We start from the raw sequence: 25,942 nt of genomic DNA on the forward strand, positions 1-25,942 counted from the left end.
AGTAGCTTAAAACCTATATATGCTGAAGTTACTCTACAAGAAGATATGTCAAAGAAATAATCAATCTTCCCATGTTTTCTTCCGCCTGCTACTTATATAGCTTTTCTTCTTCCTTCCTAATTACAACCCTTAAATAGAATTCGTGCCTCATATCAAATTTACCAATTATCATGATTCTTCCAAGTGGTAAAGATACCTCGAGACAAATGCTGGGCATAGAAGCCACAGGGCATAAATATGCAAAGAAGTAAAAAGCTAACCTTTTCAAACCATAAGGCTTCCCTCTCACCTACCAACTTTTCATTTCCCAGTATGGCCCCGGAAGAAGACTTGTGAGCCAGAGACGGATAAGATTCCTCAAGGGAGGAACAACCTAAGACAGGCACAGTCGCAGGGGGGCCATCAGGTGAGAAATTGGGGATCAACAGAGGTGAGGCTTAGAACCTCACCCCCCCGTTCTGAGAGAAATCTTCTGCATACGTGGATGTTTTATTGCCCTGGTCTAGCTTGGATTAACACATAGTCTACAGGCACACACCTGATCATCTACATGTGCTCTCTTACAACACTAAACTATGTTTTCTACCTTTATCTTGTATCTACCTACCACTTCAGCATTTTATTAAAAATAATAATAATAAAGAGAGAAATGTGGTATCCACATATAAATGAAGTATAAAAACCAAATGAGTATTCATATTTGAACTGACTGTTTAGAGTTCATAATGCATGTTCACTATGTAACTTATTCATTATGTAAGAATTTGTTCTCCATGTAAGAACTTGTTTTTTATGCCTCAGAAGATTGGAGACTGACGAAAATTAGGCTTGGGGTGGATTAATGATTGTGCATTGAGCATTGACTCCCCTATACAGAATTTTATTGTCGTTAACAACCATTTGATCAATAAATTTGAGAGATGTCCTCACAAAAAAAAAAAAAAGGACAGACTTCCAATGTTAAAATAAATAAGTAACCGGGATGTAATATATAGCATAAGGAATATAGTCAAGATAATGTAACAGCTTGGTAGGGTGATAGCTGGAACCTAGAATTATGTATATAAATGTTCTACCACTGTGTTGTACACTTGAAACTAATGTAATAAAAAAAAATACTGTGCGTCAACTACCCTTCAATAAAAAATAATTATTAAAAAAAAAGTCCATCAACATCATCCATCACATAAACAAAAAGAAGGACAAAAACACATGATCATCTCCATAGATGCTAAAAAAGCATTCAACAAAAGTTAACATCCATTCATGATAAAAAATCTCAACAAAATGGGTATACAGGGGAGGTACCTCAACATAATAAAGGCCATATATGATGAAGCCACAGACAACATCATGTTTAACAGTGAGAAGCTGAAAGCTTTTCCTCTAACATCAGGAACAAGACAGGGATGCTCACTCTCCCCACTGTTGTTCAACTGGAGGTCCTAAGCATGGCAATTAGACAAAACAAAGAAATATAAGGCATCCATATTGGTAAAGAAGAAGTCAAACTGTCACTATTTTCAGATGACATGATATTGTACATAAAAAACCCTAAAGACACCACTGTAAAACAACTAGAACTAATATCTGAATTCAGCAAAGTTGCAGAATACAAAATTAATACACAGAAATCTGTTGCTTTCATATACACTTATGATGAACTAGCAGAAAGAGAAAGCAGAAAAACAATTCCATTCACAATTGCATCAAAAAGAATAAAATACCTAGGAATAAACCTAAGCCAGGAAGTAAAAGACCTATACCCTGAAAATTACAAGACACTCTTAAAGAAATTAAAGAGGACACTAACAAATGGAAACTCAACCCATGCTCTTGGCTAGGAAGAATTAATATTGTCTAAATGGCAATCCTGCCTAAAACAATCCTCAGATTCAATGCAATGCCTATCAAAATACCAACAGCATTCTTCAACGAACTGGAACAAATAGATTTAATATTCAAATGGAACCACAAAGACCGAATGGCCAAAGCAATCCTGAGAAGAAAAAATAAAGTGAGGGGGTCTCACTCCCAACTTCAAGCTCTACTATAAAGCCACAGTAATTAAGACAATTTGGTACTGGCACAAGAACAGAGCCACAGACCAGTGGAACAGAACAGAGAGTCCAGATATAAATACAAACATATATGGTCAGTTAATACATGATAAAGGAGCCATGGACATACAAAGGGGAAATGACAGCCTCTTCATCAGCTGTCCAGTTGGCAAAACTGGACAGCTACATGTAAGAGAATAAAACTGGATCACTGTCTAAACCCATACACAAAAGTAAATTCGAAATGGATCCAAGACCTGAATGTGAGTCATGAAACCATAAAACTCTTAGAAAAAAACAAAGGCAAAATTCTCTAATTCTCTTGCACATAAACATCAGCAACTTCTCCATGAATATCTCTCCCCGGGCAAGGGAAACAAAAGCAAAAATGAACAAGTGGGGCTACACCAAAGTGAAAAGCTTCTGTATAGCAAGGAACACTACCAATAGAACAAAAAGGCATCCTACAGTATGGGAGAATATATTCATAAATGACAGATCCGATAAAGGGTTGACATCCAAAATATATAATGGGTTTACGCACCTCAACAAAGAAAAAGCAAGTCAACCAATTAAAAAATGGACACAGGATCTGAACAGACACTTCTCCAAAGAAGAAATTCAGACGGCAAACAGACACATGAAAAGATGCTCCACATCACTTGTCATCAGAGAAATGCAAATTAAAACCACAAAATTAGGATTGCCATAATCCAAAAGACAAACAACAACAAATGTTGGTGAGGTTGCAGAGAAAGGGGAACCCTCCTACACTGCTGGTCAGAATGTAAACTAGATCAACCATTGTGGAAAGCAGTATGGAGGATTCTCAAAAAGCTAAAAATAGAAATACCATTTGACCCAGGAATTCTACTTCTAGGAATTTACCCTAAGAACGCAGGAGCCCCATTTGAAAAAGACAAATGCACACCTGTGTTTATCCCAGCACTATTCACAACAGCCAAGAAATGGAAGCAACCTAAGTGTCCATCACTAGATGAATGGATAAAGAAGATGTGGTATCTATACACAACGGAATGTTATTCAGCCATAAGAAGAAAACAAATCCTACCACTTGGAACAACAGGGATGGAGCTAGAGGGTATTATGCTCAGTGAAATAAGCCAGGCAGAGACAAACAAGTATCAAGTGATTTCACTGATCTGTGGAGTATTAAGTACAAAGGAAAACCTGAAGGAACAAAAACACCAGAAGACTCACAGAACCCAGGAATGGACTAACAGTTACCTAAGGGAAAAGGACCAGGTGGGAAGGGAGGGAATAAGGTGGGTGGGGGATAAAGGGTTCATTATGACTAGCATGTATAATGTGGGGGGGTTGCACGGGGAGGGCTGTACACACAGAGAAGGCATGTAGTGATTCTACAACATCTTACAACACTTATGGACAATGACTGCAATGGGGAATGTGGAGGGAACTTGGTGATGGGGGGAGTCTAGTAAACATAATGTTCCTCATGTAATTGTAGAATAATGATACCAAAATTTAAAAAATGTAATTTGTTTTAATTTCTAAAACTATTTCTTCTTTGTAGTAAAACATATGAATACTAGCAGTTTTAACTCTAAGAACACTCCTTCATATTTCAAACAAATGAGGTATATGCTTGGAATATTTCTAAAGCATGTATTACCTGTAACATACAAAGTATAGTTGTAAATGTATATGGGACATGATGCTCTTGAATTATTTTCATTTCTGAGAGGCATCATGGTACCATGAAAAGAGTGTTATGAAATTGATTATGCCACTTTAATCTCTCTGGGTCAGTATCCTCATTTGTAAAATAAAGGAGATGGGCTGCATGATCTCTAAGCACCCGTTCAAGTCTAAGGAACTCTGATTCTCTGTGATTCAATGATGGATAATATATTTAGATGGTCAAATTAATGATCCACATTAACCATGAAAATAGCTCATAGAGGAATTAACATTCTAGCAAAATGTAGGGTTGACTCGGCCACATAAAAATGAATAATAAATCTTGCATTACTAAATGAAAGAAATAGACCTAGATTTTTAAAAAGACAGCAAAACTTGTAACTGTGTGGTGATGGGTATTAACTAAACTTACTATGGTAATCTTTTAGCAATACATACATATACCAAACCATTTTGTTCTACACCTTAAACTAATACAATTATATAAGTCAAATGTATTATGTCAATTGTATGTAAATAAAACTGGAAAAAAAGAGATAACAAACACATGTACATAACAACTTGTGGCAGAACCGGCTGAAAAGACAATTGGTATTTTAGAAACTAATACTAAACCATTTATTTCAATTATTTTTAGCACCAAAAAACATGGGGACAATTCGGGGAATACATCAACTCTGATAACTTATTTTTAATGTCTTTCATTAATGAAAAATATGATGGTAAAGTTTTTTAAAAACACTTTTTAACAGCCCCCTCAACTAGAACCTGCCACTTTCTTTCATGGTAGACATTTAAACAGAATTAGTAAGGCACTATTTGTAAGGGAACACAATGGTTCTACAACAAAATATGGCCACACAGCCCTATTCAACCTCCTCCTCAGGTTTAATGAAGACAACAAAGACAAGGAAGAATTGATTTCCAATAAAGCAGTGATCCTTCTCAGATATACAAAACAGAAGAAACATTACCAAGAACTACTTGCTTTCTTTATCTTCTCTTCCCCACTTCCACCTGAAGCATGCCTATATAGATAAGAAAAAAGGAAAACGGTACTTGTTTAAAAATATATCATATTTACGCAGAAATACTGAGGATTTTTGTTTTGGTTTCGTTTTTTATTTATGTTATTTGCAATGTCTCATCACTCTATAGACAGGGCACTGAGGAAAGGGAGAATAAAGACCAGACCATTCTTTTGTTTTGATGTGCTGGAAACGCCCATTCACTTCAGTTTTCTATAAACCCAACCAGAGACTGAATATGAATTTAAATATGAAATTCGGTGTCAATGAGGACTTTGCTTTCTGTATTACTTAGGACTGTCTACTGTGAATTCTAGGGAACTATCTCTAAGACTATTCCTATTTCTTAAAACAAAAACTCTTAACCAAGAGAAAATGTCTTATTTTGACATTTATTTTCAAACTTTCCACATAATTGGTTTTATGTCTTAGAAAACGCCAGTGAAGGAAGTTAGTCTTACTAATTCACAAATGGGGAAACTAAGATCCAGAATATTAGTTAGGCTAAGGATTTAGGAATGTTTTTCACTCCTAAATTTGGTGCACTTATTATCCACTCACTTCATACTGGCAGTGGAGAAATAACCAGTACATTCTGTACAAAAGAGAAAATGAACAGTAAAAAAGATGCACTATGTGGCTTCTCACAGACAGCTCCAACAGTGACTACCAGCTCAGGAAACAAATACTTTAGAAGCACACTTGACAGTTAATAACTAAATTACTGTACAGGTTTACCAAATAGCCTAATGCAGTATACCCTAAAACTAATTACTAAATTCCATTTAGTTCCTTTCACCAATTAGAAACAGTGCTACACAAGCCATTGGGGGTTATAAATACTGGGTTAATAATATGAAGGTTAGTTTCAAAACATGTTGTTTGGTTATGTGTTAAACTTGATGAGAAAAGTTTATAATTTGCTATATTATTTTAAAAACTGGGAATTATTAAACTCAAATGTACTTAACAAAAGGATTTAATTATAAAGGAGTCTAATAATTATAATAAGCAATGACCTATAATTCCTACAAGCAGGAATGAAGTTACTGAAGTTGCCCTTAGTCTAAGGATTCTTTACTTAGGGCCTCAAGGCATCTTTAAACTCCCTGAAATGTCATTCACTGCAAAATGTGTGTATGTGCCAGTAGGGAGAGGAGCAATAGTTTTAAATATTTTGAAGGACTGCACAACCCAAGGAAGCTTAAGAACTACTGCCTTAAACAATAGGACTGTAGTCATTAAAATAAAATCAGTGCCAATTATAATAAATAATTTTGACCAGAATGTGGTAAAAATTCATAAAGACAATAAAGATCTAAAAGTTTCTGAAATGTTAATAGATGGTATATAACAATATATAAATGCCTCAAACTATTTTACAGGAATCAGTATCAATCAAGAAGCATATATTGTACTTTCCTGTTGGAAGCTAACTAGATTTGCTCGCCTTTTGTCTAGTCACCTACAAAAATTGTAAGAATTAAAAGACCATACAATATTAAGATTGTGCTAAAATATTTCAGGAATTAATCAACTAACAGGGAACCAAATTAAATGTCATTCAGCAGTTATCCTTAACCTTTATCCACATAGTCTTTTACTGAAAAACACTATAGCTACTGCTTTTAATAAAACTAATTTACATCACATTTTACCAAAATATCCCCAATAAGCACCATTATGACAGACCCTTAAATACCATTAAGACATTACACAGGATAGGCACCGCTATGTTTTAGATGCTACTCCTGTAAATGCTTGATCCTACAAACTCACCATACAATGTGAGGGTCACAACTTCCTCCTGAACAAAAGACATAATACTTTGGAGTCAAGTCAAAGACTGTATGAAATGAGTATGTGCGTGATGACAGTATTTCCTAAAACCCATACCAACTCCTAAGCAAGATAATGAGAAAAAAATACTGAGTTACAAAAGTACACTTATCATTTATGGAAAGCCTAAAGTGTTTCAGGCAGAGGCTTCAAGAATGAGTAAAACCGTTCATCCTCAACTACACTGTATGAGCATTCCTCCAGGGCAGGAATCCTGTCTTGAGTCCTGTGATACAAAAAAGTCTTACTATGCATTTTTGTTAAAATACTAAATAAGGAAATAAATGGGCATGAGACACTTAGGAGGTAAAGCTCAGAATACATGGTGACCAATACAGGGTTGGAGATTAAGAGTTAAAGCGTGGGGGACTGACTAAACGGTAACACCATTATTACTACTAAATGGTGATAAGGATCCCAGAAGGATGAAAAGGAGAAATATGATTTTAGTTTGGGGCACATCGTTTAAGGTGCCTAGAGAGCTAACAGACAAACAAGACCAAAAGGCAACTGGATGGAGGACTACAGATAGGGCAATCAGTAGTAGAAGCTGTGGAAGTGATAAAAATACCAAGGAAATATAAGTACATTAAAGAACAAAAATGGAAGCTAAAACACAAATATTTAAAGAGAAAACGAAAGAACCAGTAAAGAACTTGCAACTAGGTAAACCTACTGGGAAAATTTCTCCACATGAATTGTATAATTCTGAATAGCAATGTAAAAACTGAAGTATATTAAATACCTGTGGCTATCATACCATCAAAATTTCTTGGATTTCAAATATTCTATTCTTATCCCCACAAATGGTGGAAATATAATTCAGTGTTCCAATTACAATTCCAAAGCCATCTTTTGGACACTTCATTTAACATTATGAACATCCTTTTTCATATAAAAACATATAAAAACATCCTTTTTCACATTATGCTCTGAGCCCATTCTCCTCGTTTGTAAAATGAGATAATAGTAACTATTTCATAGGGTTATTATAAAGATTAAATGTACTCATATGTGTAAAGTGCTCTGAATAGTACCTGACATATTACTAAGCACACAACAGGCATTATTTTTCATTCCCTACTCCCCCACAGAAATGTGAAGCTAATTGTACAGCAGAAAATTGATTACTGCATAGCTATCAGGACTACTCATTCCAAATTGTTCTCAAAAATTAATTTCTAATAGTTCACCGATAGGTCTCATTTCTCTGACTGTGTGAAGATTCTTGGTCATCTCTGCAAATTTTACATGTGAACAAATCAGTGGGATTAAGTGCTTATACCATAATAAAGGGCCAAGAAAATTATCTAGATCACTGCTAGTCATTAATGACTTAGTCTGAGGAAGAGTTTCTAAGACTGAAAATATCAGAATGAACATATTTTTACACTGCCCTGTGTGTCTGCATTATTTTCCATTAAAGGCATACAAAGTAGTGCTCTAAGGTGCCTGAAATTAAAAAAACGTGATAGTACCTTCGTATACTCTTTCTTACCTAACACTAAATCCTACCAGCTCTTACTTTTCCTCCAAAATTGTAAGCACAGTAATCTAAAATCTTTCCCATCACCCTATAACCTCACATCATCTTTTACCTACTCCAACATCAACTTTCTAACTATTACTTTTCCACCTCTGAACCTATCCACGATGCAAATTTCTCAAAACACTAACCTTTCTCTATTGCTTCCTTATTCCTGGAACTCGAAATACGTGCAGCAGAAAGCTGCTATTAAATAAAGTGCACTCCACTTACTCATTGCTTTCAAGAACCTGAAGCTCTGTCTTGTAATAACACCAAAGTGATTTCACTCCACTGAGCAAATTATTTCTAATAGAATTTTGATTATCATTAATTTTTTCATAAGGACCAATGCCATGTAAATTTGGCAATTAATTCATCTTTGCCTCTTTCCTTATCTGTAAAATGAGTGGTTTCCATCTGGTATATTTAAAATTCTCTTCCAACTCCAAAAATCTAGTTATTTGTCTTAAAGCCCTCACTCATTCAATCTAGTACCAATCCCACTCAGAACATCTTGCTAGACTGCAAACACTCAGGAATCACAGATTTATAAGTCTGAGGTAAGGCTGTCATACACCAACAGAAAACTTAAATACACAAAGTGTTCAATTCCAACTGAAATGAGATGAACAGCTTCTGGAAATGAACAAGTTTCCTCTGAAGATTAAAGTAACTAAACACTAAACAAAACTATAAAGAAACAAAAAGCTTCCACCATATATTATGGTATGGTGGAAAGAGCACAAGAGTAGGAGTCGAGGAGCTGCTTCTAATGGCAGCTCTGCCAAAGGCTGTTAGACAAGTTATAACCTCTGACCTTCTTTCTCAACTGAGAAGATGATGAGATTGGACTAGACGATCTTGAGGATTCCCGCCAAATCAAATTGATGCGAAGATATCCTTTGATTTTTAAACCCCACAACAATTCTCACAAATATGTAATCAAAGGGATGTCATTATACACAGTTGACACCATTGACTTGAGCTTCTGCTAAACAAAAAAACTGAATCTGGGTTATGTATTCTTAGGGAAATAAAAAAAGCCAAGGTTGTGGGGCCCTATGTTGCTTTTCAGCTGTCTGATGTTCTAAGTAAACACCTTTCACTTGTTCCTGTTTCTCTATGGTTAGTCCTTCATGACATAAAATGATTAAAGATTGAGTAAACATAAATTTTAAGCCACAATTGTTTTTCTCAAACCAGAGAAACACTTTAAAAGCACAGAAGTCAAATTCTCCCCATATATTTGAATAGGGCCTTTTCTACAACATGAGCACATCAAAATACTATACAATTATGATTATGGTGCTGTGAATTCCTACCCATATAGATGCAAATTACTCACTTTTAAACTTATTCTCAGCAAAATTGTAATCCAAGTTGGCTTCCTCCTGCTACCCAGAGTACTTCTTAGCCACCACCTTCTACCATTAGTAAGAATTTATTTTTAATAAACATTAGCTTAAGTAAAACACAATGAGGAAAATAAATCTACAAAAACATCACATAATGCATCCCCAGTCAAATGTTTAGAATATTCAACATTTTGGGATAATACAGTGGAAAGTAGGTCTTCATAGTGAATGCTCTTGTTTTATGAATGGATTATATCTAAACTTTCCACCAGGAAACTATGAACACTTATGGCTTATCTGGTTTAATTTTTGGTCTTAAAGGTAATCTCTGTTCATCAGAATTCCTATATATATGTGTATCTTCAATTGTGTGAACTCTAAATGATATATTTAGGCATTACACACATCAGATCACTTACACATTTGTACAACTAATTTTCTAAGCACATAAATTATCAATTCCTCTGATGTTTCAATAAATGTTTCAATACCACTGCAAGAGAGGGCCTTAAAAAATAACATCAAGTCCTATTGGCGTTAAGTCTTTTCTGATTTACTCTTCTCAAACCAGTAAAGCTTTGACATCAGGCAAGATTATTTTGTCACTTTCTATTTGTATTTTAGAGGAAAGTGAACAAACACATCCACTTCACCCTCCAGGATAAAAAGAGTTTCTCCAAGTACAATACATCAAATGACTTGATAGTTAATCTTGTTCATTTCTTTTAGGTAACTACTGAGCTTTTTATTTCAGAGCACAATGCATCATTTTTGCGTGTCTCTTTTAAAAAATTTGGTTCCTTGGATTAAGAAGCTAAAGGTGCTCTTTGCTCTTTTTTAAGAAGTTTGTTACTATTTCATTTTTAAAATTCAAACTAGTAACTATCTTTGAGGTTCTTGTCCAAGTTCTTAAGCTTTGTTCATTTTTTTCATGATTCTGAATCCACTTAGGATTCTAGGACAAACCTATGAATGGTTACTACATATTTCTTTTACGAAAATATGAGAAAAATATCTAATCAATTTATTAAATTGCAATTAGGATTTGGACCCAAATGCTAACATTTACACCATAAAATTTTCTATACATTCTATAAATGTAGGAAATTTATTAATTTATATTATTCTGCAAACATGTAGTATGTATTTAACTTGACTTAACCATATTCCATAGACTGGATTTGTGGGGTGTTTTTAAAGTGTTCAGAGTTTTAAGTGTTTATTTTTGTAATCCAACAACTTTATCCAAAAATGCAGAAAATTTTTCTGGCTGGCCAGGAGGAAACATTTCAGTGTTGACAAGTCCACTGGCTGTAATAACCAAGGAAGTGTACTAAAACAACAGAAGAAAAATATTAGGTAACATGGGAGAAAAGCCCATAATTCATCTGCTACCCACTTGATGACTGAATCTAACTTCCAAGCACACTGTGATGCTTCTCAAACTGCACATGAATAAGTATTTTGCTACTACAGATATACATACCAAGATTAAAGCAGTATGAAGAGACTATATGTCAATATCAATCCAACACACACTTTTTCTCTTATGTCAACTGAAATATTTCAGAAACATTATTTCATAGAAGATGTGGTCACATGGCTTTGGAACACTTCTCAGGACTGGGCATATGTAATTGGGAGAAAAAATTAATTTATGAAAACAGAATAAATGCAACTTTAACTAACAGCTACCAGATAAGAATAAGCTGGGGAGACTACTAAACCATGCATGAAGATTGTGGAAAAACTTTTTTTGCCAATAATTTTCTAACATAAATACATATACAATTAAGCAATGCACAGCCACCATGCACATTGGTAATAAGGTTCCAATTCAGAAATTTAATTAAACCAGTCACTTAAATTAGAATAGACATACAACCACCCAGCCCAGATTTGGGGCAAATAAATGATATACCTAAAATAAAAATACAACCATCTTATGGCATTTGTGTGTATGACTTTCTTGAAATTAATATAACAAAGAAAAGATTTCTAAAAAACTGTAAAAAATGAATAAAGTGGAGACTTGTATAGCTTCCTCCTCTTCAACCAAAGTATAGGATATGTTTATGAAATCAATGGTTTTCTCTTTTTTAATGTACCAACATATAATTAAAGCTGATTCAACATTTAGAATGAAAATAATCATCAAAAGTGACTGGGAAAAACTGATTTACATAAACCAATTAGGAAGGTGAGAATTTATTCTCTTTAGAAATGTCTGTTAACCAATAATAATCTCAACTACCCAGGGACAGATATGTCCATTATCTGAAGCCCACATAATTTTGATTAACTAGTTTCTCCCCTGACTCACAATGCTTTCTAGAATGGCTTCTATTATTATAAAACCACCCTGACATTTCCTCTTCTCCATCATTATAGGGAATTGGACACCAACAACTGCTCTTGAAATAATCAATAAATCTGTCTCCTCTCCATGAGAATAGGAATCTGTTTTGTTCAGTGATGTATGCTAAGTGCCTATAATAATGCCTGGCAGATAGTAGGCATGCAATAAATATTTAATGATAAACATGTGTTCATTTTTATTTTAAATTGCCTAAGAGAAACATAAAATTAAAAGAAAAGCTCAATATGTTCTAGTCAGTTTCTTCTAAGATTCATTTCTCTTAATTTCAATTTATTTTAACTTAAAAATTATCAATTTTGTAATACTGCACTGAGGTCTTTACTTTTTACAACATCAAATTAGTATAGCTTTTAAACTCAAACAATTGGAAATTACTGACCTGACCCTTTGTCAAGCTTCTATTGTCTCAAGAAGCATTACTAAGGAAAATAAACAGCAATTTTCTTCATCCTTCTATTGTGATGTTGATCAGTTCTTGCAGAATTCTAATATACTTCTAGAAAATAATACTCCGTACCATAAAGTAATGCCTTTGCTTAAAATATTCCAATGGCTTCTCATTAAACAGAATAAAATCAGAACTCATACGAGCTGTCCCCACTCAGCCTCATTTTACACTACATTCTTCCTTGTTCACTATACTTCTGTCACACTAAATTTCCCTCTGTTCCTCAAATGCACCAAACTCCACGTTCATTCCTAACTTAGGGCCTTTTGCAATTGCTGCTGTTCTTTCTGCCTCTAGCTTCCCATTACTACTTCTTCCTTGTCGCTGAGGTATCACCTCAAACGTTATATACCCAAGTCATGGCTTCCCTGAATTTATCTAATTAGTCTTCACCCACCACAGCCATTCCATCATCCTGCCTTATTTTCTTCATAACACATTTCACCATGTGAAACTATCTTGATGACTTATTTATGAACTGTTTACTAACTCCCACAACTAGAACATAAGCACCATGAAAGAAGGGACTTTTTCTCTTGTATTTCCCCTGTATCCATAGCACCTAAGGTAATGGCTGCCACTTATTAGGTTTAGTCGTATTAATGAATGAGTAAAAACTTAATTTAGGGATTCCAATGCATTTACTGAAGGCAAAACTTCAATTAATAAGCAAATGCATTCCTTGGATAAAGAAAAGCTAAACAAATTAAAAAACTATATTCTTGTGACTTGCATGTCCAGATGAATATACATACATGTGTGTGCACACACACACACACAGATACTCACATGCAATGAAATTATACTTGAAAGAAATACAACACAGAAATGACAGTTAAAGTGGGAAAAGGTAGGAGGTCAAAAAGACAGAAAGGTTAGGCAGGTAGGCAAGGGCTAGGGAGACATTAAATAGGTCAAATCATCAGTCTCTAGCATACCTGCAGGTAAAATACAAGAGATGTCTGTCTTTGTAGAACTGCTTTGCCAATTCCAGCTGATGACTGCTTATCAATTTTTCATTTACAACCACTACAAGTGGCTTTCCGTTTTCAAGAGTCTCCAAACAACTTTCCGCACCTACACAAATAAATCAAATGTGTTAATACAGTTTTTAAAAAAATTAAGGTGTTGCACCAAGCGTTACAGCTAGGACTCAAAAGATAAAAAACTTGAAGAAGAGCTATTTTGAGGGTTAAAGATGGCGGCGTGAGAGGAGAGACAGAGACTTCCTCCTAAAAATGAATAAAATGAGAAAATTTAATTAGCGCAACTAATCCTGAGAGAGCAACAGGAAAGAGGACGATGTCAGACTGCATACAGCTAGAGAAAAGAGCAGACCTCATGGAACAGGGTAAAGTACCAGAGATGTGGCTCAGTGGGACCCGAGCCCTTCCCCGACCCCAGCTAACTGGCTGGAGGAAGAGAAACGGAGCAGGGAGGGAGTGGAAGGTTTGACTGCTGAATACCGAGCTCCAGAGATCTTCTCTGGGAGCACAAACCTACATTTCATGGTGCTTTCATAAGACTCGCATGACTAACGGGTTGGAAAGTTAATACAGACAGAGTTCCTGGGGAGACTGGGATTCCGGCCACTTGTGGAAAGCAGGGATCCATATCTGGCTGCTATGGGACAAAAACTTATGTCTGTGTGCCTGGCCCACTGGCTCAGGCGGTGGAGACAGGCACAGCAGCCGGGAAGCAGGGAACAGCTCTTTCCTCCCCCAAGGCACCAGTACTGCTCCCCTGCGACCCCCGACATTGCTTCAAAAGCTGAGCAGATCCAGAATGGAGCTTCTGTACACTAGAGGGAACCATATACAAACACGAATGCCAAAGGAATCTTGTCCAGAGTAAAATTATTAATACAACTCCCAAGAAAGATTTAAATGACATGGACCTTGAGACTCTTCCTGAAAGGGAGTTCAAAATAAAAATTATCAACATTCTAATGGAGGTATGGAAAGACATCCAAGAACTAAGGAACAAATTCAGGGTGGAGATCGAATTGTAGAAGAGAACAATGGAGGGTATTAAAAGCAGATTGGATACAGTGGAGGAGACAACAAATGAAATAGAAACTAGAGAAGAGGAATACAAAGAAGCTGAGGCATAGAGAGAAAAAAGGCTCTCTAAAAATGAAAGAATATTGAGAGAACTGTGTGACCAATTCAAGCAGAACAATATACGCATTACAGGGATACCAGAAGAAGAAGAGAGAGAGAAAGGGTTAGAAAGTATCTTTGAGGAGGTAGTTAATGAAAACTTCCCCAATCTGGGGAAGGAGATCGTCTCTCAGGCCATGGAGATCCACAGATCTCCCAACACAAGGGACCCAAGGAAGACAACACCAAGACACATAGTAATTAAAATGGAAAAGATCAAGGATAAGGACAGACTGTTAAAAGCAGCCAGAGGCAGAAATAAGATCACATACACAGGAAAGCCCTTCAGACTAACATTAGCCTTCTCAGCACAAACCTTACAAACCAGAAGGGAGTGTGGCATGATGTATTACATGCTATGAAGCAGAAGGGCCTGGAACCAAGATTCCTTTATCTGGCAAGATTATCATTTAAATTTGAAGGAGGGATTAAACAATTTCCTGATATGGAAAAGCTGAGAGAGTTTACCTCCCACAAACCATCTCTGCAGCCTATTTTGGAGGGAATGCTATAGATGGAAGTGTTCCTAGGTCTGGATAGCTTGTCACCTGAGGTAGTAAAACAACAGAAGGGAGTGTGAGGCAGCTGATTTCAAGGCAAATGAAAAAAATTAAATTGATTATCCCCAACGTCAATCAAGGGATAGACAAAAAGTACAGAATTTGATACCTAATATATAAAAAATGAAGGAGGAAGAAAGAGAAATAGAAAAGATACCTAATATATAAAAATGAAGGAGGAAGAAAAAGAAGGAGAAATAGATAAGAACCTTTAGATTGTGTTTGTAACAGCATACTAAGTGAGTTAAGTTAGACTCTTAGATAGTAAGGAAAGTAACCTGGAACCATTGGTAACCATGAATCTAAAGCCTGAAATGGCAATAAGTACTTACCTATCATTAACCACCCAAAATGTAAATGGACTGAATGAACCAATCAAAAGATACAGAGTCAGTGAATGGAAAAAAAACAAGACCCATCTACATGCTGCTTACAAGAGACTCACCTCAAACCCAAAGACATGCACAGACTAAAAGCCAAGGGAGGGAAAAAGATATTTCATGCAAACAATGGGAGAGAAAAGCAGGTGTTGCAGTACTAGTATCAGACAAAATAGTCTTCAAAACAAAGAAAGTAACAAGAGTTAAAGAAGGACATTACATAATGATAAAGGGCTCAGTCCAACAAGAGGATATAACCATTACAAATATATATGCACCCAACACAGGAGCACCAGCATAAGTGAAACAAATACTAACAGAACTAAAGGAGGAAATAGAATGCAATGCATTCATTTTAGGAGACTTCAACACAACATTCACTCCAAAGGACAGATCCACCAGACAGAAAAGTAAGGATACAGAGGCACTGAACAACACACTAGAACAGATGGACCTAATAGACATCTATAGAACTCTACACCCAAAGCAATAGGATACACATTCTTCTCACGTGCACATGAAACATTCTCCAGAGTAGACCACATAGTGGGCAACAAAAAGAGCCTCAGTAAATTAAAAAGACTGAAATTCTACCAACCAACTTTTCAGACCACAAAGTTATAAAACTAGAAATAACTTGTACAGAGAAAGCAAAAAGGCTCACAAACACATGGAGGCTTAACAACACACTTCTAAACACTCAATGGATCAATGACCAAATTAAAATGGAGATCTAGCAATATATGGAAATAAATGAAAACAACAACACAAAGCCCCAAATTCTGTGGGACGCAGCGAGAGCAGTCTAAAGAGGAAAATATACAGCGATCCAGGCATAATTTAAAAAGGAAGAACAAACCCAAACGAATAGTCTAACATCACAATTATCAAAATTGGAAAAAGAAGAGCAAATGAGGCACATAATAAAGATCATGAGGGACATAATAAAGATCAGAGAAGAAATAAACAAAATTGAGAAGAATAAAACAATAGAAAAAAATCAATGAAACCAAGAGCTGGTTCTCTGAGAAAATAAACAAAATAGATAAGCCTCTAGCCAGACTTACTAAGAGAAAAAGAGAATCAACACACATCAACAGAATCAGAAATGAGAAAGAAAACATCACGACGGACCGAACAGAAATACAAAGAATTATTAGAGACTACTATGAAAACCTATATGCTAACAAGCTGAAAAACCTAGAAGAAATGGACAACTTCCTAGAAAAATACAACCTTCCAAGACTGAACAAGGAAGAAATACAAAATCTAAACAAACCAATTACCAGCAAAGAAATTGAAGCAGTAATCGAAAAACTACCCAAGAAATAAAACCCCGGGCAAGATGTATTTACCTTGGAATTTTATCAGACATACAGAGTAGATATAATACCCATTCTCCTTAAAGTTTTCCAAAAAATAGAAGAGGAGGGAATACTCCCAAACTCATTCTATGAAGCCAGCATCACCCTAATACCAAAACCAGGCAAAGAACCCACCAAAACAGAAAATTACAGACCAATATCCCTAATGAACGTAGATGCAAAAATACTCAACAGAGTATTAGCAAACCGAATTCAAAAATATATCAAAAGGATCATACACCATGACCAAGTGGGATTCATCCCAGGGATGCAAGGATGGTACACCATTCGAAAATCCATTCGCATCATCAACCACATAAACAAAAAGAAAGACAAAAACATATGATCATTCCCGTAGATGCTGAAAAAGCATTCAAAAAAATTCAACATCCATTCATGATAAAAACCATCAGCAAAATGGGTATACAAGGCAAGTACCTCAACTTAATAAAGGACATATATGGTAAACCCACAGCCAACATCATACTGAACAGCAAGAAGCTGAAAGCCTTTCCTCTGAGATCGGGAACAAGACAGGGATGCCCACTCTCCCCACTGTTATTTAACATAGTACTGGAGGTCACAGCCACAGCAATTAGACAACACAAAGAAATAAAAGGAATCCAGATTGGTAAAGAAGAAGTTAAACTGTCTCTATTTGAAGATGACATGATATTGTACATAAAAATCCCTGAAGACTCCACTCCAAAACTACTAGAACTGACACTGGAATAGAGCAAAGTTTCAGGATACAAAGTTAACACACAGAAATCTGTGACTTTCCTATACACTAACAATGAACCAATAGAAAGAGAAATCAGGAAACAATTCCATTCACAATTGCATCAAAAAGAATAAAATACCTGGGAATAAACCTAACCGAAGAAGTGAAAGACCTATACCCTGAAAACAACAAGTCACTCTTAAGAGAAATTGAAGGGGACACTAACACATGGAAATTCATCCCATGCTCATGGCTAGGAATAATTAATATAGTCAAAATGACCATTCTGCCCAAAGCAATATACAGATTTGAAGCAATCCCTATCAAATTACCAAAAACATTCTTTAACAAACTGGAACAAATAGTTCAAAAATTCATATGGAACGAACAAAGACCCTGAATAGCCAAAGCAATTCTGAGAAAGAAAAATAGTGAGGGGGATCTCACTCTTCAACTTCAAGCTCTACTACAAAGCCATATTAATCAAGACAATTTGGTACAGGCACAAGAACAGAGCCATAGACCAGTAGAACAGATTACAGACTCCAGACATTAACCCAAACAAATATGGTCAATTAATATTCAATAAATGAGGCATGGACATATAATGGGGAAATGACAGTCTCTTCAACAGATGGTGCTGGCAAAACTGGACAGCTTCATGTAAGAGAATGAAACTGGATCACTGTCTAACCCCATACACAAAAGTACATTCAAAATGGATCAGAGACCTGAATGTAAGTCACAAAACCATAAAACTCTTTAAAAAAACATAGGCAAAAATCTCTTGGACATAAACATTAGCGACTTCTTCATGAACATATCTCCCTGGGCAAGGGGAAAAAAAGCAAATGAACAAGTGGGACTATACGAAGCTGAAAAGCTTCTGTACAGCAAGGGCACCATTAATAGAACAAAAAGGTACCCTACAGTATGGGAGAATATATTCATAAATGACAGATCCAATAAAGGCTTGATATCCAAATATATAGAGCTCACGCACCTCAATAAACAAAAAGCAAATAATCCAATTAAAAAATGGGGAGAGGAGCTGAGCCAGACAGTTCTCCAAGGAAGAAATTCATATGGCCAAGAGACATGGAAAGATGCTCCACATCACTAGTTATCAGAGAAATGCAAATTAAAACCACAATGAGATATCACCTCACACCAGTAAGGATGGCTACCAACTCAAAGACAAACAACAACAAATGTTGGCAAGGTTCTGGAGAATGGGGAACTGTCCTACACTGATGGTGGGAATGTAAATTAGTTCAACCATTGTGGAAAGCTGTATGGAGGCTCCTCAAAATGCTCAAAATAGACTTACCATTTGACCCAGGAATTCCAATTCTAGGATTTTACCTGAAGAATGCATCACTCCTGTTTGAAAAAGACAGACACACCCCTATGTTTATCACAGCAATAGTTACAATAGCCAATAAATGGGAGCAACCTAAGTGTTCATCAGTAGATGAATGGATAAAGATGTGGTACATATTCACAATTGAGTATTATTCAGCCATAAGAAGAAAACAAATCCTACAATTGCAACAACATGGATGGAGCTAGAGGGTATTATGCTCAGTGAAATAAGCCACGCAGAGAAAGACAAGTACCAAATGATTTCACTCCTCTGTGGAGTATAAGAACAAAGGAATACCTGAAGGAACAAAACAGCAGCAGAATCACAGAACCCATGAATGGACTAACAGTTAGCAAAGGGAAAGAGACTGGGGAGAATGGGAGGGTAGGGAGGAATAAGGTCAGGGAAGAAGAAAGGGGGTATTATGATTAGCATGTATAATGTAGGGGGTGGGGGAAAGGGGAGGGCTGTACAACACAGAGAACACAAGTAGTGATTCTACAACATGTTACTATGCTGATGGACAGTGGCTGTAATGGGGGTTTGTGCAGGGGACTTGGGGTAGGGGAGAGCCTAGTAAACATAATGTTCTCCATGTAATTGTAGATTGATGATAACAAAATGAAAAAGTAAAAAAAAAAACATTTACAACACTACAATCCCGGCCTTTTAATTATATACCTTTAAAATGACAAAAATGTAATCATCAGTTGCTCTCTAATGAAGTGTTATAAAACTGACTTGGAAAACATTCTTTACCACTGATGACCCATGACTGAGTGCTTTGCCACCTGCCCTCTAGTACTAAGCCCTAAGTATGAGTCTTGAATCTACATCAGTCTCAGGTTCAACACACTATACATGAAACTGAATGTACTTCCATTCAAACACAAGTAGATATAGCAAGCGTTCAATAGGAAGACACACCAATAAAGAAAAATTTTTAACACTTTTTATGATTCTGCCTGTGAGGTACCACCCTAAAAATAGTCAAGAACAAATCTCCACTAATGTTCGTATATACAATACTTGGGTCAATTCAACTTTGAAATCTAAAATCATTTAGCTATTTTAAGTGGGAGCAAAGAGACTGATAAGTAACTAGGCAAAATCTTTAGGTGATGCTAGGGTAGTAGTTAAAACAAACTCTAGCAGCAGACTGTTTACCATTTACTGACTAGACAAGTTACTTAACTTCTTTGTCTCAGTTTCTTCCTGTGAAATGCACACACTACAGTTCATAGGACTGTTTGGGAGAATTCAACAGGTTATATACACAAATCATGCAAAACCATACCAAAATCTATTAGTATCGTATACATTTCTAATCACCAAACCCAGTAGTAATGTCTATTTTGAAAGACCTCCCTTCAAACTAGGCTTTTTAAAAACCAAGAAACTTACTCCCTCACTTTTCCAGCAGTCAAAACAGCAATCCTCCCCAAAAGCAGTTCTTTTGAAGGTACTGGCAATCTAACTACAACAGGATGGTTCTCTAAGAAGCTAGCAATGAGTTACACAGTATGTGATCGTTAAAAAACATTTTTGAAAGCATTCATTTCACACTCACTTTTAACAAATATGTAAAAAATCTTTCTAAGCTAATTTCTCCATGATCAATCCAACCAACTGGCTGGCTGAACACTCCTGCTTAAGCCCAAACAGTAATTTCAAGTTTCACAACTCTTTGCATGTGTTATCAGGTAAATTATTTTTTTCCTCTGTGTTAAGGGTTTCTTAAAGTTGGGTTGGTGATTTAATTTTTCTCATCCTTCTGTCACCCAGAAATAAATTATCTCCACAAATGTTCTCAATTGTTATATTCGAGCATTACATTCAAAAGGGCTACAGTGAGTTACTCTAGTGATTTTACTGTACCTCAAAAGGTTCAGATTTGTGACTGTCTACCAAAACCGAACTCTTTGAGATTCTAAAACACTTGACCTGCATGACTAATAACAAGATCTGCCTTCCCAAGGTCTTCTGTCAAGGAATTCTTGTACCTGTAAACATCCAGAGTAAATGACTCCGTACTGAATGGCTCAGGTACCACCTTTCCTCTACCTATTTGCAGGACAAGCCGGTTGTAACCAAGTCTCTTGATTATCTAAATAGAGAAAACTGAAAAAAACGGGCTTTTTCAACAGGCCACTGTGAAAAACAGCAGTAACAACAAACCCTATGGTCGGTGTTCAGGCCAGAGCACGGGCTGTCCAAAAGAATGACCGAATTCAGTAAGTTTTCCAAAACGACTTTTCCCTGTACTGGGCCCAGCAAGTTAGCTCACTTGGCCGGAATGGACGTAAGCGACCTGGCTGACCAAGCCGTGAAAGAACTGGCCACTCGAGGGGCATGAGATCAGGCAAGGACTCTGAAAAGGGTGTCGAAAATTAGTGAGGAGACCAAGAAATTGGCCCGCTCGGCCTCCCGGATGGGGCTGCGCGAACTATGAGCCCTGAGGAGAAGGCGCGCTCAGGACTCACCGCGCGCCCAAAAACGCCTGCCGCGAGGGCGCCTCAGGCGGCCGGGCGCGGGCGCGGCTCCAGCACGGCGGGGCTGAGCCGAGACGACGCGCCTGGCAGGCCCAGCGGAGCGCGCGGAGGCGGCCGCTGCCCACCACGCGGCCCAAAGCGAGCCAGTGGAGCCGGCGAGAGCAGCCCCGGCCCTCAGGAAGAAGGGGCGAAGTTATTGGGCAGAGAGGCGGAGGCGGAGAATCTGAGGAAAAAAGCCAGGGGCAGGAGAAGGCGCCGGAAAAGGGTGGGGGAGCGATCTGAGGAGGCAGAAGGCCCTGACGGCCGGGTGGGCCGCAAGAGGGCCCAGCCGGGCGCGGGGAGGAGCTAGCGAAGCGGGCGGTGGCACCTGAGTGAGCGCTGCGATCAGGCCGAGGTTACCGAGGCTAGCGGTGGCAAGCTACAAGCGGCGAGCTCAGCGAACAACGCCGCTGCCCGCCTGCTCGCCTCCTCAACTCACTGGCCGACTGGCGTGCGCCGATACGCACGCGATGAGGTCGTCAAAGCTGATGGTCCCTACAGTAACAAACACTTCGTCGCGCGGGCTCGTTCCCCGAACCGCAACGACCGGATATGACGTACAGAATCCAGGAGCGCAGGGGCCGCGGGGGGTGCGGGAGGCGGAAGTCCGCCACGGCCGCCATAGGGCGATGGAAATCAGATCTTTGGGGCGGGGAGGATGGAGTCAAAGACTATTTATGGCCCACCAGCCGGCCACCGATGATAACCCTCTGCGTGTATAAGTCACGGCAGCCTCACCAGGAGGAGAAGGAGGAGGGAACTGACAGACTTAATTTAGCTCTTAAAACGTCGTGGTTAAGCAAGAACAGTGAAGCCTCATACCCTATCCTAAGAGTTCACATAATTGGTTGGATACCACAAATCTTTTCAACGATGCTGAGGTTTGGGATTCTTTATTTGTGAACATGTTTTGCCCATATACATTTGAGTGATGGTTTTGCCTCAAGTCTGTTGACTGCAATCCAAAAATAATGCCATTTCAAAGTAATTGGCAATGGTCTCTTACAAATGTGATTCTCAAGAAGTCAGAGCGCTTATGGGGTCCCTGGGAAGCTGCAGAGTCAAACTCCATTAACAAGTTTTGTGTGTAAAATAAGAGGCATTAAGGCCTGAAACCTACATCTATCATTCATTGAACCCATCCATTGAACCATTTAAAATGTAAAGATATGTTGAAGTATGATGAAATTTAAAGTTATACATTAGCCTGAATAAACAGCACAGATAATTACACTCAGGTAGCCAAGTACAGGAGAGGTGATTTATCAAGACTTCTCCTCCCAGCATTAGATCATCAGGTGCTCTTTTTCATTCTAATGTCTTCTTTCTTTCCTGATTAAAATCTCCCTTTAAACCATATTTATGCTTTGTCCTGCCTGATGATATACAGGAAGAAAGCTGTGAGAAGAAATTATTTTGAAAGAGAAAGAGGATTGGAGGTGAATTAGGGCTAAAACATATGCTGGAAAAACCTAGTCTATTTCTGCTGGATTCTTTATATCTTGTAGCTTGTTTAATTGCATTTTTGAGGAGTGGTATTTTGCTATCCTTTTCTTGATGCCAAATTTCAAGAACGAATGATGCAGTGGAGCTAAGGTTCATAATGACAAATGTAGAAAGGCTGTGGTTAAATAGTAAAACATAAGCATACTTATGTTTTCTGCCCAATAAGAGTAATAAACCACGAGTACTTATTAAACTATAAAGACAACAAATATTCCAAAGTATTCTGAAACTCAGAAAGGCCTTTACCTCTTGTGTCTGTAAGATTTTTTCATATATCTGAAAGCATTAAAAGAGCACTGTTTAAATTAGCTCATAGAGTGAATAAACATATATATGAATCAAATAGGCTTCAACTTCCAGAAAATAAGAAAACTGAACTTATAATTTAAATGTGCCAAACTTAAAACATCTTCCACAAGCTGATCCACAAATGTTTTAAGAATTCAAGATTACATAACTAATGGAAAATGTTAGCAAGTCTTTTCTCTGTTATATTAGTGTTAAATATAATACAAGCATGCATTTTATTTTACTTGTATGTTTTTAATAAACTCATACATGCTTACTGATCAAATAAATTAATGTCACTTTGAAAATGTATATAATTATGAAAAATAGAAATTTGTTTTCAACTACATTAAATCAGTATTCTGACAAACTTTATTTCAACAACAACTGTTTTATATTATACCAGCTTGAGAATAATTTCCAAAATCTTTAAGCAACTAAAAGTTGTGACCTGACATTAAACTGAGTAAATTAATAGTTAATCATTGCACAGCTACTTTATAAGTAAAATTTTGAAACACTGGTTTATACAAAGCATAATGCTAAATTGACATCCTTTTGCTTCATACTTTGAAATGCTATAGAGAAGCTATATCTTGGAGTTGAGGAATGTGTTCATTTTCACCATTATAAGAAGTTATGAAAAAGATTTGATAGCTATAGAAAATTCTGTCACGTACATTCTAAAGCTCTGCTAGTCTGTTAAAATTCTTGCGTAAATCAGACAGTTCTCAATTGTCTACCCTGCACTTTTCTTTTTATAATAAAGGCTAGTGTAACTCCGGGGAGAGGATATCCAGGGGCAAAATACCTAGCTGAAACCGAAATCAGTCAAAGGGAGAAATAAAGTTTAAAACCTATTTATTGTTTACAAACAGCGTTCAGGGGTTGTTTCTCTCCTGCTCCGTCAGAAGCAAGCAAATAACCGTCCTCTCCAGCCTCTCAGGTTCAGATAAGCCCTGGGTTGCCCATGTAATTATCCATTAATATGGAGATGAATTACCTCTCTCCACCCCTTAGGAACACCTGTTGATATGGAAATGCACTAAAGCCAGGGGAGAGATTCTGGAAATCCTGCAATTTTACCCACAGTTAGTCACATTGGTTAAAATTGAGAATTAATATAGGTAGGTGGTTGAGGGTCTTCAAGCAGTAACAGTGACAGAGAAGTACAACAGTATATGTGTATGTACTTTGGTTTTTCAAGGAAAAAGAATACTTTTTTTTTCTAAAGCAGAGTTTTGGTTTCCAGACTCCTTTATACTCTAACAAAATTGTTGAGAACCTCAAAGAGCTCTTGGTTATGTGGATTATAATGTGAATTATAACTATTGATAATTACAATATGATATTAAAAATGAGAAAGTTTAAAAATATTGATTCATTGGAAAGTAGCAATGATTAACACATTGCATGTTAATCTAAATGACCTAATTTTTATGAAAAACAACTATATTATTTAAACCAGAATTTCTCTGAAAAGAATAGTATTGTTTCACATTTTTTGCAAATCTCTTTACTATCTGAGCTCACAGAAAAGAAATGGATCCTTTTATCTTTTTCTACACTTAATCTATTGCATTATCATAGCCTCTGGGAAATACAGTACGCTAATGAGAGGATGAGAGTCGAAAAGACAAATTACATTTTAGTATTATAATGAAAATCATTTTGACCTCACAGATCCTCTAAAAGAATACGAGAGAGTATGAAAAAGGACATTTTAAAAAGTGAATTTTATTTACTTTGGTTTATAATACCTGAGGCTGAAACAAAGCTATAAAATATATTAGTGTTTACAGTACTCCCTCAGTTTAAAAAGTCTTGTTTCCTTTATTTAGTAATGAATTTTTCCTCCTACAGTATGAAAGGTCATTCTTTAAGTGTAATCTTGCCTAGATAGAGATTCTATGTCTTACAAGACTAATTTTCTATGATTTAAGTTGCCTTTAAATATACAAACAAAACAGAATGAACATATCAGTAGTAGACTTATAGACACTGAGAAGTGGCTGGTGGTTATCATGGGAGAGGGGTTGGGGTAAGTGGGTAGGGTGAGGGTGTTAGGCTGGAGGAAGGAAAAAGAAGGACATGCAAACAGAACAGGGAGATGCCATAGGGGGAGAACAGACCAGACCCCAAGGTCCGTGCCTTATATGGAAAGGGGACAGCTCTTCCTGAATTCCATCCTTCTGATGTGCCAACTAAGACCCGGATGTCAGCCTCCTCCCTCTGGGAAGGAAAAAAGTTTCTAGTTGTCTATTATGTCACCTTTAGCCAATCATACCTCTCCACACCCCATAGGATAGTTTGCCCACTCCTCCCCCTCCTAATCCCTTATAAGCCCCCACCTCCCTGACCAGGTGTGACTTCCCAGGCCTGTGACAGGAAGGCCACGGAACCTCGCCCCAGGGCATTGAAATAAAGTACCTGGCCCTTTGTTGCCTCTCTCTGCCTGCTTACTTTGGCTAAAATTTATCTTACAAGGGGGATAAGGGGACACCAAATCTCAATTGTAATATGTTGGTCATGGGGATGGAAGTGCAGCATGGAGAATGTAGTCCGTGGTTCTGTAACATCTTTCAATGTTAATAACTGCATTAGTTGGGGTGAGGATTTAATGTGTGTAACTATTGAATCACTGAGTTTTATACTTGGAACCAATATAATATTGTATATCAACTATACTTCAATAAAAAAATAAAATTAAAAAGTTGCCTTTATCATGTCCTTAATAATT

At 37.0% G+C, this 25,942-nt stretch overlaps 1 pseudogene; it reads right to left on the reverse strand.

Moving 5' to 3' along the window:
- LOC130682181 (putative bifunctional UDP-N-acetylglucosamine transferase and deubiquitinase ALG13) overlaps positions 1 to 25,942 on the reverse strand; it is an 87,549-nt pseudogene that overhangs the window by 60,319 nt on the left and 1,288 nt on the right.

This window comes from Manis pentadactyla, chromosome Y (assembly GCF_030020395.1).
Source record: "Manis pentadactyla isolate mManPen7 chromosome Y, mManPen7.hap1, whole genome shotgun sequence".
Taxonomy (NCBI): domain Eukaryota; kingdom Metazoa; phylum Chordata; class Mammalia; order Pholidota; family Manidae; genus Manis; species Manis pentadactyla.